The following is a 14,772-nucleotide window of genomic DNA, read 5'->3' on the forward strand; positions in this document are numbered from 1 at the left end:
CCCCGCAAGCCTAGGTCGCAGGCATGGGGACCTGGGCATCCATGATCCGCGTTTGCTTTTCAAGCGCGCCGCTTTTCTGTGCAAGCTTACCGGCTGGCCCAGGGCTGTGTGCAGGTCTCCGGGGGTCCCTGTTGTTCTCTAATGACGCCTGGAGCCATTTGCTCACCTCCGCGGCGAATCCTGCAGGGTTCTCCACAGCTCCAGTTCACGGGGTGTGGTGGCTGAAATAGTTCCTTTCCACTCCCAGTCGCTTGATGCGTAGTTTGTTCTTGTTGGTCGTTTTAGTTTGTTTTTTTCCTCCTTTCTGTTGGTCAGAGAGTGCCAACTTTGTGGGTGGGGGAGGGTAGCAGTGTTCTGTACTTTCCTCCCTTCTAGTCCTCTTTTATGCAACTTTCTTCTTCGGGTAGTTTGCAGGAGTCTTCCGTTTATCTTCGGTGTCCCAGTTCTCACTGGGACCTGCCGCTTTTCCTCCCTATTAACTTTTTCTTAATGGGAGATCTTACTCACAGCGTCTCCTTGCCACCATGTTGCTGGACAAGTCCTACGCTCTCATTTTCTAATGACACTTTTCCATTCCATTCCTATTTTAAGAAGTACAGTATGTAGCAGGCTTCATGTGCTTATGCTACCAGTTAAGATTTGAACAGATGGGTGTTTTCACTGGATGTGTCCTCACCATGTTTAGTATCTGACTCATGTGTCTTTGAATTTCTGCATTTTATATGAAATGTGTAAAAGGGCGCATGAAAGACTGTGGTTGATACTGTAAACAGAAAAGAATTTTACATTTTACATACTCTCTTTTTTTTTTTCCATGAACAGCACACCTGAAGCAATTACCCTAGGATGTTGCCAAAGATTTGTACTTACCACGCATATATGATCCATAGAACTTGAATACCTTCCTTCTTTGACATTAATTGAATGATAAGTTTATTTATTTCAATAGTAATTTAATTCAAGTACATATCGACTAAATGGGTGGGTATAGCATGTTTTATATGATTAAAACTCCAAGCAGTGTTGGTCAGCTTTGTTTTTGCCATTTATTACTTCATTTGTTTTTAAATACCTCCCTTGAGTATGAGTATGTGTCTTCCTTTGTTCAATAAAAGTAGAAGACCCTATAGAAGGCCAATGATTGATTTATTTTGGACCAATCCAGAAGTAGTTATATCATATTTGCATAATGTCATTTCTGATCTCAGTCCCTGTGGCACCAGTGTGGTGTATGAATTAAACTATATTTCCTGTATAAGAGAGATGCCTTTGACCCATGTGGCTACAATTCTGAGCAAAAATGCTTGCCAGTGAGGTACCAATAGGTAACTATGAAAGTGTTTGACCCTTCTGTCTGTCCATGCCTCAGCTTTTTGGCACTCAATATCTGCCATATTTTGTCTATTTAAATTTCCTTAACTTTCTATATTTTTTCATTTTCTTTTATCCATTCTATTGCATTCTCTTCCTATAACCATTGATTATTTTCCTGGTTTCTGGGAGGGTGCTAGTTTCACAAAAAAATTGGTGAGATGAAGGAAATAGATTGTAAGCACAAAGTTCCTAATATGTATGTCTTTCTGTAACACATCCAACAATAGAACCACGATTGCTCCCCAAACTAAGGAGAACCAAAAGAAAAATAGGCAATTACTATCTACTCTGAAAACAATCACTGGAAAAATACTTGTGTCAGGAGACTTCAAAAGTCCACTCACAAAAATGGACAGATCAATAAGACAATTAACAAGACAATGTAGCTTGAAATAAAGTATTAAACCACATGGACCTAATAGATATCTACAAGGCCCAGCAACCCCAAAAAAGCAGTATACACATTTTTCTCCACTGGACATGTGGCATTCTGCAGATTGATTAGTTATTGGGTCACAAGACAAGTCATAGCAATTCAGGAAATTATACCAAGTATCTTCTCTCACCATAAAAGTACCAAACTAGAAATCAACTACAAAAGTAAATCAAAGAAATCCTCTAATATGTGGAAACTGAAAATCAAACTACTAAAATATTAATAGATTAAAATGAAATCAGAGAAGAAATTTAAAAAAACAACACTTCAAGACAAAAAACAATGAAGATGTAACCTTCCAGAATGTATGAGACACAGCAACATCTTTAGTAAGAGGGAAATATTTGCAGTATAGATCCACATCAAGAAACAAGAAAGAGTCCAAATACACATCCTTGTGTAGAAATGAAAGGTGGTCCTGACTAGAGCAACAAGGCAAGAGAAAAAGATGAAATAACTCCAAATTAGGAGAGAAGTAAAACTATCATCATTTGCAGTTGACAAAATAATGTTTATAGAAAATTCTAAAGATTCCACTGCAATACTTATTTAAAACAATAACTTAATATTTGAAACAATCAAATAATTAAAACAACAAAGCAGTTCAGCAATGCAATAGGGTACAAATTATACAAAAAAAAAAAGTTGCCCTCCTGCAAATAGTGAGATAGAAGAGGAAGAAGTTAAGACAACAGTGTAATTTATAATACATGAAAAATTACTATCTAAGTGTAAACCTAACAAAGAAGGTGAAGGATGTATAGGAAGAAAACTATAAGGCATTATTAAAAGAAATAGAAGTCACAAAGTAATATAAATATATTTCCTGCTCATGGATTGGAGCAATGAATAATTTCAAAATGGTCATCCTACTGAAAGCAATACACAGACATAATGCAATCCCAATAAAAATTTTAGTGACACATCAGGAAAAAAATAGAAAAAATATTACTGAAATTCTATGGAGCCTATAAAGACCCCAAATAAAAAACCTATCCTGACCAAAAAAAAAAAAAAAAAAAAAAGAAGAAGAAAATAAAGGTAGTATCACACTTCCAGTCTTCAATCTATATTATAAAGACATATTAATTAAATGAGTATTACACTAGAATAAAAACACATAGACAAATGGAATAGTATTGAGAGCCCAGGTATACACTGACACATATACATTGGTAGTTAATCTATAATGAAGAAGCCAATAATATACACAGGAACAATTAAATCTTTAATAAATGGATGAAACTAGACTAATACCTCAAATTTCAAGTGTAAATGGATAAACTATTTGTATGTAAAATCTGAAAGCATTAAATACATAGAAGAAAATATAGGGAAATCAGTTTATAACATTAGCTTCACTGATATCTTTGTGGATTTGTCCCCAGCAGCAAGGAAAGTGCAAGAAAATATAAGTAATTGGGACTATATCTAACTTAAAAGATTATGGACAACAAGAGACACTGTAACTAAGAAGAAGAGACACTACTGGATGGGAGAATGCATTTGCAAACCATTCCTCTAACAAGGGATTACTATCAAAGCTTTTCAGAGCTCATACAATTCAACAAAAAGAAAAACAGTGAAAACAAAAACTGGGCAGAATAGGGAAATATCCACTTCTCCAAAGAAGACATATATGTGATCAACTTGCATGTGAAAAACTGTTCATTACTTATCATCAGGGAAATGCAAATCAAAACCACAATGAGATGCCACATCACACCTTTGAGAATGACCTATATCTAAAAGACCAGAAACAAGTGCTGGTGATTATGTGGAGTAAAAGGTACTTTTTTACACCGTTGATGGGGATGTAGACTAGGCCATCACCTTTGATTTTTTAAGCAAAAGATTAAAATAGCATCTACCATGTGACCGAACAATTCCACTTAGAGTTTTCTACCTGAAGAATATGAAAACGCTAATTCAAAAGGAAACTTGCTCTTCCATGTTTATTGCAACAATATTTACAATATTCAAGCTATGCAAACGACCTGAGTTTCTAATGACACGAGTGGATAAACAAGAAGTAGTATATGTACATGATGGACTACTACTCAGTGATGAAAAAAGATAAATTATGCCCTTTGTAGCAACATAGTTGTAGTGGACAGGATTTGCTAAGTGAAATTAGCCAGGAGAAAGACAACTATTGCTTGGTCTCATTTATATATATAATATAAAGAAATCAAAGAAAGTGTCAGACAAAGACAAACTTTAAAACCAACTCTTGAATGCTGACCATGAAACAGGCATCCAGGGTGACTGGGGAGGTTGAGACTGAGAAAAAGGTAGGGATAGAGCACAAAAGGGTATTGTGAGGGACATCATATGTTTTTCTGGGTGATGTGCTGCTAGGAATACATCTGTAGGGTTAGATCCTGTACTTCCAAAACACTAAAAAGAATGTAAACCTAATGTGAATTCAGTAATTTTTTTAAAGATGTAAACCAAAATCTAACAAATTATCATATCCAATATGAAACACTATAACAGAGCAAAAAATTAACAGAATGGAAAAAAAACATAAAATATAAAATTTTAAAGTAATTAAATAGAAAAATGAAATGGTAAGCAAAATTACAAAATTTCATTCATAAGTTAATGTACAGTACGTATACCTGCCTCGTGTTTCAGGTAAACAAGAATACATTAAAAATAAAAAAGAAGCCAAAGGACCAGACAAAGACAAACTGTAAGACTGACACTTGCATGTAGATCTTAGTTTTGAGACATTAAGGAATGCAGGGAGAGGGGGAGAGTAGAAACAGTGGGGGAGAGAATGCAGTGGAGTGTGGTAGAGGACTGTGGGCACTCTAGTGATGGGAAAACTACAGTGACAACACCTGAGAAGGGAATCCTATATTGCTAAAAATAAACAAGAATTTTTAAAAACAATAATAATAATGAATAAAATAAAATCAGCAGTAAAGTGAAATTATTTTACAGAGAAACCTACATGTCCTAATATATTATAGGACCTCCTTGAAAAAGCATGCCTAAAACACACCCTATCACTAATCTTTTCTGGCATGTGATTCAATAAATTCTATTTTCTTAAGTCAAAAAATAAATAAAAATAAAAAAGATAATAAGGAAAACAGATATGAGAATTGGACATAATAAAATACAACTAACTGCTTCTATTCACAAATAGGATCTGTGTAGAAAATACAGTAAATTCTATGTACACACAAATGTACTAGACCTAGTAAGTAATCTTAGAAATGTGAAAGAATGCAAAATAAATATTAAAAAATAATTGTATTCTATATTTTATATGCTAGCAACAAAACTAAATCTAAAATTTTGAAAACACCAAATAAAAGTTTAAGTTACACTTGTTGTTTCCCATCACATTAATATGGTATTCTCTATCTTGTCTTTTCAAGAGCAAAGTTTATTTTAGAGATCACTCTTTTCCTTCTTTTCTTTCTCACTTCTTTTCATATTTTCCACTTTCTGTCATTTCTACTGGATTCAGATATGCCCTACTGCTTCTGTGCTTTAGGCTTACTCCATATTCTATGTTATATTTTCTCCTTCTTCCTTTCTCCTCCCTTTCTTCATTCCATTTGTTTTCATGTCATGACTTTATTGTTTCTGTGCTAATTTCCTCTCTAAATGTAATCTAGGGCCTCCCCGGTGGCGCAGTGGTTGAGCACTGGGTTGCGAAGCTGCCTGCGGCCTCTGCGGTGCCGGTTCCATCCCCAGCTGCTCCCTGGCCACCGAAGGAGGGTCCCACATGGCGCGCAGACCTCTCCTGCCGCCCGCTGCTCCCCTCAGCAGTGTACTTCGGTCCTTCTGCCTGCTCTGCTCCCCGCTCTGGCTCTGGTGAATTCTCTCACCTTCCCGCGCTTCTGACTGTACCCAGTGCATGCATAAACAAAACAAACAAACAAACAAATAAATATATAAAACATGCCTCTAAAAAAAAAAAAAGCTATTAAAAAATAAATAAATAAATATAATCTATGCAGACTTTCTCTTTTGTGTGAGGGGGTGAAATAAATTTGTTAGCAATGTGTTTCTAAATTATCAGTATTCTCTGAATTTCTGACATGTTAATTTTTCTCCAACATATGATATAATTGTAATAATTATTTAGTACTTAACATTTTATGACATTTTATTAAGAAGTGCTTTGTTTAGACATTAACTAACACAGAGCTCCACAAAACACAAATTTATTTATTCATCAGTTGAGAAAGTATTCTGATTGGAAGAATTCAGGAAATGAAGCCTGCATTTCCTCTACAACACTGGTTCAAGTTACCTAATTCAGCCTTAATGTCTTCTTTATATACATAGCCATAATAATAATGATGGTAGATTATAGATAGATAGATAGATTATATAATAAAGAAATTATCAAAGCTAACTAACAAATAATAATAGCTCAATTAATGTAAAACAAGACCAAGAAATTTTTGAAAGTCAAGCATCACAATAAATATTTAAAGTCTCATTGTGTATCCCTTCTATATTTTGGAAGAACATGCTCTGGAAAATAGTAAGTTTCATCCACCTTTTTTTGTATGTATGCCACAAAACTTCGCATGTGTATTTTATCTCCATGTAGATAGGTATAACTTGAAATGTGAATCCTTCATTAAAATGCAACTTTCATGTTTTCCCCCTATTATATTTAACATGACCTCTTCATTTTGCTTTTTAGAAAAACCTCTGGGAAAAAATGGTAAATTTTCTGAAGACCCATTAATCCCACACTTGTAGAAATCACTGGTGTCTCCTTTTCTGAGTATTCTCTGTCTTTTACGCTCTATGTCACCTATTTATTTGCTCTTCTAGATGCCCACCCTTCCCCCTCAATTCATTGGTTATAAACTTTATTCATATTAAGTCTTTCCATTTCAATTCTCAGCCTTCTGAACTTCCCCATTCCCTCTTTTTTGATTCTATACATTCTCTAACTAGAAATTATGTTTTTCTTTTTTCTGGTTTTTGAAGACTTAATGAGATGAAGGACTTTGGGTTGACAGGAACATGGTGTTCACTCTGTATATCTTTGTACAAAAATTTCAAAGCTAGAACTATTATCACATATCCCGTATTGAGAAATCTATTTTTTAACAGCTATTTTTTATTATTTTCTGTTTTTGTCCTTTTTTTTTACTCTTTTCACATTACTTTTTTTCTTTTCCACTTTCTCTTATTCATACTCATTCAGATATGCCCTATTCCTTGACTTGTTCCTCCATTTCAGTACATATTTTTCTTTTTATTTTATTGGCACATGTTAGGAGTAAAATTGGTGAGTATTTTTCTATATACCTAGTCATGGCTTGATCTGTGACAAGCACTTAGCCTTCAGCTCTTCCTAGTTATCTTCCCTAACTCAAACACATGCCTATTTTTGCATGGTTTTCTCTTGAATTTATCTTCTACAGAAATTGGTCATCTCATTTGTTATTCAATCTCTTCCATTTTTGGTTTGCTGATTTACCCTCTTATTATATTCTACACAGATATTTAATTTGCTTCAAGGAAATTTTATTAATAATATGCCAAAAATATTGGACTCTTCAAAATTTTCATAATGTGGGTTAGCTCCAAGATATTAGAGATACCATGTCATTTGATTCAGACTTCTTCAGTGCAATTTAACAATTCATTTCCTTTTCTTTCATATGTTTACTTGAAAAAAGCTTCACTTAAGCATTAGCTATTTTTCAAAAGAGAAAATCTTGCCATTTGCAGCAACATGCCTGAAATTGGAGAGGATTATATTAAGCAAAACAAACCAGATGGGGAAAAACAGAATGTTTTCAAGTATATGTGGAATACAGAGAATAAAGCAAAGGAAAAGACAAAAACAAACCAGTCCTTGAAAATGGCAGCAGAACTCAGTTTTACTGTAAGGGAGGGTTTTGATGGGGGCATTATGGGAGGGGTCCAACTGACAATGCTGGAGGATTAATGGTGCTTCCTAGTAGGAGTAGTGTAATGCCATACAGTTGAAAATGTGTGAACCTATACCATAAAACCTATACCCAGTGTGTATATATATATAGATTCCACTGGAATCTACATAAACACAAATCTACCAGACTTAATAAATGAGCTTAGCACTATGGAACTATGTGAAACCAATATTTAAAAAGTTAATTGTATTTCAATATTTTTAAATGCCAGCAACCTCAAAATTTACAAGTTTTATGATATCAAAAATAAGCAAAATTTTAAGGTGCACTTACTTTTTCCCATAACATTCATACAGTGTTTTCTATTTTGTTTTTTCATCAGCTTTCCAAACTCCAGGTAATATTTTCTTTTCAAGAGCAGTTTATGTTTTAGAGATCATCTTTTACTCTTTTCTCATTACTTTTATTCTTTTCCATAATCTCTTATTCATACTCATTCAGATATGTCCTATTGCTTTTGTGTTTTTAGGTCTATGCCAAGTTCTCTTTTATTCTCCTTCCATTTTCCTCACTTTCTTCATTTCATTCCTCTCTACTTCATACCTTTATAGTTTCTGTGCAGTAGATGCTTACCCAGTCCTATGGTAAAGTTTCTGAGAAGAGACATAGATTAATATAATCCACAGCTGTGTCCATCATTGTTATATTCTGGGAAACATATTTGAAATGTGTTCCCTATAAATTTATGCTTCCAAGTTGGTATGTGCTTTGCTTGACACACTGTATTGCTTCAACTCTTTTTTTTTTTTTAATAGAGGCATGTTTTATTTATTTATTTGTTTGTTTTGTTTATACATGCACTGGGTACAGTCAGAGGCGCGGGAGGGTGAGAGAATTCACCAGAGCCAGAGCAGGGAGCAGAGCAGGCAGAAGAACCGAAGTACACTGCTGAGGGGAGCAGCGGGCAGCAGGAGAGGACTGCGTGCCATGTGGGACCCTCCTCCGGTGGCTGGGGAGCAGACGGGGATCGAACCGGTGCCACAGAGGCCGTGGGCAGCTTCGCAACCCAGTGCTCAACCGCTGCGCCACCGGGAGGCCCTGCTTCAACTCTTTTGAAAAGAGAGTGAATGTTTCATTTATAAATTTTATTATTTTTCCTATATATGCACTCAATAAACATGTTTGCACTGTCATTACAGAGAGCCATTCTCAATGCTCTGTTCTTGAATTTCTAGGTTTAAGTAAAATCTTATCTATGGTCTTTCAAAGAATATCATATTAAGGTTCACTGACAACAACTGATGGATTGACATGTCTATCTCATTATCTCTTTGTTTTTCAGAAGTTATTATAATAGAAAATGGTAAGTTACATTAAACATTTCTACACTGTGCTCATAGGCTTTTGGTGCGTTGGTAAGTTTCCCTTTGATTTTTGTCCTATTGTCCTTGAAGCACACATGTTTTTCAAATGTATTTTTTATTTACTTGATTATGCTTATAGTTCTTAAATCTTCCAGCAAAATGTGTTTCAGTTCCTTCATTTTCCTTTAAATATCACTGGTTGTTAATATATAAGTTATTTGCTGTATTAATATTTATGGGTGAACCTTTTCACAATGGATCTACTATTATATATTTCAGAATTTTTGGAGTTTTTAATGAAAGTATTTCACAATTTGTCTTGAAATTTACTTATACAATTAACATTATAAACTAATCTACAAATTATGTATAACTCATTTATATTTAGAATCAATGGGTTGCCCAATTAGAAAGAAGTTTAGGTAGCAAATAATCTTTCATTTTCAATAAACAACATTAGTATTACAGAGAAGGTAAACTGAGGCATTTGGAAAGGAAATATTGTGATATTTGGTATATTTTTTTTTATAGAGGCATGTTTTATTTATTTATTTGTTTGTTTGTTTGTTTGTTTATACATGCACGGGGTACAGTCAGAAGCCCGGTGGCGCAGCAGTTGAGTGCTGGGTTGCGAAGCTGCCCACAGCCTCTACAGTGCAGGTTCAATACCCCTCTGCTCCCCAGCCACCGGAGGAGGGTCCCACATGGCGCGCAGACCTCTCCAGCCCTGCCGCGCGCTGCTCCCCTCAGCAGTGTACTTCGGTCCTTCTGCCTGCTCTGCTCCCTGCTCTGGCTCTGGTGAATTCTCTCACCCTCCCGCGCTTCTGACTGTACCTAGTGCTTGTATAAATAAATAAATAAATAAATATTAAAAAAAAAAGAAGATAACTAACTTTTGTGTATTGATTTGTAATGTGCTGTTTAGCTGAAACTTCAAAATCAACATACCCATATTTTTACATGAGTATGTCTCTTCCTACTTTCTCTCTGAAATTTCCCATTTTCATTTACCCATTATTTGATTCTCCTGTCATATTAATCATTAAAAAAATCCTTTCATTAACAAATATTATTAATTTTACATATTACAATTGCATTAATCTACATGCTTTTGAATTGGCATTTTACACTGTGCCTGAGTGCTGGGGACCAGCCTCGGCAAAATGTCGTGTCAGGGGTTCCTGAAAGGATGAGAAGGCCTAGACGACACGTTAGGGGCTGAAAGGAAGAGGATTGAGGAGACACTGATACTGGATGGGGTGAAAATCTCTTCTGCCGAGAGACTCAGCAGGTCTTTATTTATTTTTAGCAAGCAGAAAAAAATACATCATGTGTAAAGCAGAAATAATTAATGTATTCTATTACCATGGACTACTGGCTCCTACAGGTCTCAGCTAGACGGTAGCCGTCAAGGTTAATAGATAAAAAACCAAACCTAACACTAAAACTTATTATTTCAGCTAGACAATTACCTAAGACAGTTGATAGCTGCCAATGCATCCCTATCAGCTAAAGTCTAAGCATCAAAAGACTCTTCTATTCACATGGCCTTCAGCCCGAGACCAGTTGCTTCTCAGTTATCAGAACTTTTTCTACCTAGAAACTTCTTAACGCTGTTAACTTCATTTAAAAACTTTCCAGAAATAAACCACAGATTTATGGTCAACTAATCTTTGACAAAGGAGCAAAGACTATGCATTGGAGCAAAGAAAGTTTGTTCAATAAATGGTGCTGGGAAAACTGGGTTGCTACATGCAAAAGAATGAAGCTTGACCACTACCTCACACCATACACAAAAATCAACTCAAAATGGATTAAGGAACTAGACACAAGACCTGAAACCATAAAATACATAGAAGGAAATATAGGTGAAACACTAAGTGATCTGCATATCAAAGACATCTTTACAGACACATCACCCAAAGCAGTGATAGTGAAGGCAAAGATAAACAGCTGGGACTACATCAAATTAAAGAGCTTCTGCACAGCAAAAGAGACAATAACAAAAACAAAGAGAAACCCCACCAACTGGGAGAACATTTTTGCACCCAACACTAATGATAAAGGACTGATCACAAAAATCTGCAAAGAGCTGATGAGACTCAACAACAACAAAGAAAATAACCCAGTCAAAAAATGGGCAGAAGAGCTAAAAAGAAACTTCTCTGAAGAGGAAATGCAAATGGCCAACAGATATATGAAAAAATGTTCACCATCACTTGTAATCAGGGAAATGCAAATCAAAACTACCATGAGATACCATCTGACACCAGTGAGAATGGCACATATTAAAAAAACTAGCAACAACAAATGTTGGCGAGGGTGTGGAGAAAAAGGAACTCTCCTGCACTGTTGGTGGGAATGCAAACTGGTCCAACCACTATGGAGAGCTGTGTGGAGATTTCTGGACCTACTAAACATAGAGCTTCCATATGATCCAGCAATTCCACTCCTAGGTATTTACCCAAAGGACACAGAAACATCAATTCCAAAGAACACCTGCACCCCTATGTTTCTAGCAGCACTATTTACAATAGCTAAGCTTTGGAAACAGCCCAAATGCCCAAAAATAGATGACTGGATCAAGAAGATGTGGTACATATATACCATGGAATATTACTTAGCATTCAAAAAAGATAAACACATGCAATTAGCAGCAACATGGATGGCGCTGGAAAGGATCATGCTCAGTGAAATAAGCCAAAAAAGAAAAAGAAAAATACCGGATGGTCTCACTCATAGCAGGAATCTAGAAAACTTAAATAAGGGATCAGGAAAATGAATAACTATAAGAAAGTGAAAATCAAAATCAACAAAAACTATGAACCAGAGGCATTTTTTGGGGGTGGGGGCCGCGAGGGGAGGGATTGGGGTCAGAATGGGGCATGTGCAGTTGTATGGGGGAATATAAAAATAAAATTTATTATTTAAAAAAAATAAAAAATACAATCAATTAAAAAAAATAAATAAAAATAAAAACTTTCCTAAGAAACTTCTCAAAAAAAAAAAAAAGGAACTTCTGCAAAAGCAAAAGAAGAGCTTACTATAATAGTTGTGCTGGATTGCTTGTCAGATGATATGTACAATAAATTGTCTCCCATTGTCAAGTGGGCCAAATTGTTTAATAACTAATTTTCTAAACAGATAATTTTCTGTGCCATTTACTTGCAGTATGTTGATATATGTAATTTATAGCCTAATGTACTTTCTGATAAATTTTTCTCCTTTGATGACCAAGAACAAAAAATGAAGGGATGTTAAATATTCAGCCCCACAGTGTGAGGCACAAGGAATCTTCAGCCCCATGGTGTGAGGCCCTTTTTGTTAGCTGCTTGTCAGTGTCTTATCTGGCTGGGACATCAAGGCCCCCTGCAGCACCTGAGTATAAGTATTGCCCGAGATGTAGTCAGGTCAATTTATTTAAACTTTCTTTATCACCATTTTACATTTTATATTCCTTCCTTTTATGTGCTAATTAATATGACTTTTTTGGGCATAAAAAATGAAAGATCCATGCACATAAAGTAATGATTTTTTCATTGGTAAATCAAAATGTTGTAAATTGATGCACCCAGGAATCTAATTCTATTTTTTCTAGAAGTTGTGGTTCAAGATCTTCTAATTCAGATTTTTTTTTAATATTCATTGATTTACCACTGTTTTACAAAACTGTGTTTCAATAATATAACATCACAGTTTGTTTTAGGCATATAACATATAACACTATTACCATCCCTGTTCTAGTGGTTTTCACCAATATCAAACTGGACCCCTTTTCTATTGCTCCTACTGCTTACCTTTCCTTATGATAACTACTATTTTTTTAAAGATTTATTTATTTATGCACACAAGAGCTGAGGTACAGGCCAGAGATGTGGGGCATGAGAGGATTCACCAGAGACAGAGTGGGGAACAGACCAGGCAGACTGACTGAAATACACTGCTAAGTGGAGCCATGGGTGAGACAGGAGAGGTCTGCTGTGCCATGTGGGTTTCTTTCTGGATGGCCGGGGATGGAACTCGTGCTGCAGAGGCTGTGGATTGCTTCATAATGTGATGCTTAACCCTTGCACAACCAGGGAGGCCCTGGTAATCACTATTTTATTGTCACAATCTAAATTGTTAAGCTGTATGACTTTACATATTTTGTATAATAATCCTTTGTTGGACATATGCAAATATCATCTCCCATTCAGCATGTTGTCATCTCATTTTTTTTTTTTTTTTGGTTTCTTTCACTGTGCAGAAGAATTCTAATTTAATTTAGTTTCAATCTGAATCCAGGTTTTAAGGTTACTTTATATAACATAGTGCAATATTGGAAATTATGTATTCAAAGAGAATATGAGAACTTTATTAAATCTCACAGCAAAATAATGAAAGCAAAAATAAAGTAAAGGGGTCAAGAATATTTTTATGACTTTATTTTCACTAGTAAGCAAATACAACCAAAGGGAAAGAATACCCACCACTTTTCAGATTTCGTTCAACATTAGTCATGTTACCAGTTGCTTCAAATATTTCAGTTGTCCATGATGTGCTATATTGTGGTATCACATCCTAAATTCTTTCTCCTGTGATTTTGTTTCCATTTAAAGCACTGAGTTGGACTATATTTCATTCAGTCTCTTTTTGTGATCATTTTATATGTTCAGTCTCTTCGGTGAGGAACACTCTTTGTCCATGGATCTCCTTTCTGAGATCCTGTGCCTGCCTGTTTGCCTTTGATTGACCTTCCAGTATCTCATTTAACATTATTTTATTATTATTTTGGAATCATTGTCAGATACATTCTCTATCTCTGTCTCCTCTGTGTTTGTCCCAGGATTTCTGTTCTTCTTTTGCTTTTCCAACTTGTATTGGTTTTTGTGGAGGTGGAGGGTGTGTCTAGGTCTTTAATACTAGACCTTGGATTGAGGAATGATGTTAGTCACATTTATCTGCTGTTTTGTTTGACAGCTGTACTCAGTGCTTAGGTTATCATCACTTCCCTTACCGCCTTTTTGTTGTTCCATTCTTCTGAGGTTCTAGTCTAGATTTGTAAAACTTGGGCCTCCAAATGGAAAGGGCAATGTCAGGACTACCAGACTCACACTTTGTAAATAGTTTGTGCTTGGTTTTAAAGGCAGTTCAGTTTTGTGTAGTTCAGTTGTCCATGATGTGCTATATTGTAGTATCACATCCTAAATTCTTTCTTCTGTCATTTTGATTCCATTTAAAGCACTAAGTTTGACTATATTTCACTCAGACTCTTTTTGTGATCATTTTATACGTTCAGTATCTTTGGTGAGGAGCACTCTTTGTCCATGGATCTCCGTTTGTGTAGCAGGCACATGTGTGCCTACTTAATACTCGGCCACTCCTACTTTTGTCTTAGTTGAACAATAAAATCATAATATCTAAAGTAATAGAAATTTTACAAAAATCACAAAATTTTACTAGTCACAAAATTTTCTTTCAATATCATTTCAATAAGCTCAATCTTTCTAAGCCCATTTTCATTTTGGGAAGAATAATATTTAGAAAAAAAGTGATTTCTAATTACTGTATTGTGTGTTTGTGTGTGTACCGGTGTATGTTTGCAGTCTGATAGGTTCAATTTTATATAGGAATCTTGTATTAAAGTAGAGTAATATTCTTTTTTGTACATGAAATTTTATATCATTAAATTTGTAGAGAGCATTCTTTCTTGTATTTTTAGAAATAATTT

The sequence above is a fragment of the Talpa occidentalis genome, unplaced genomic scaffold (assembly GCF_014898055.3).
Source record: "Talpa occidentalis isolate TD23 unplaced genomic scaffold, MPIMG_talOcc4v2.1 talOcc4.2, whole genome shotgun sequence".
Lineage (NCBI taxonomy): Eukaryota > Metazoa > Chordata > Mammalia > Eulipotyphla > Talpidae > Talpa > Talpa occidentalis.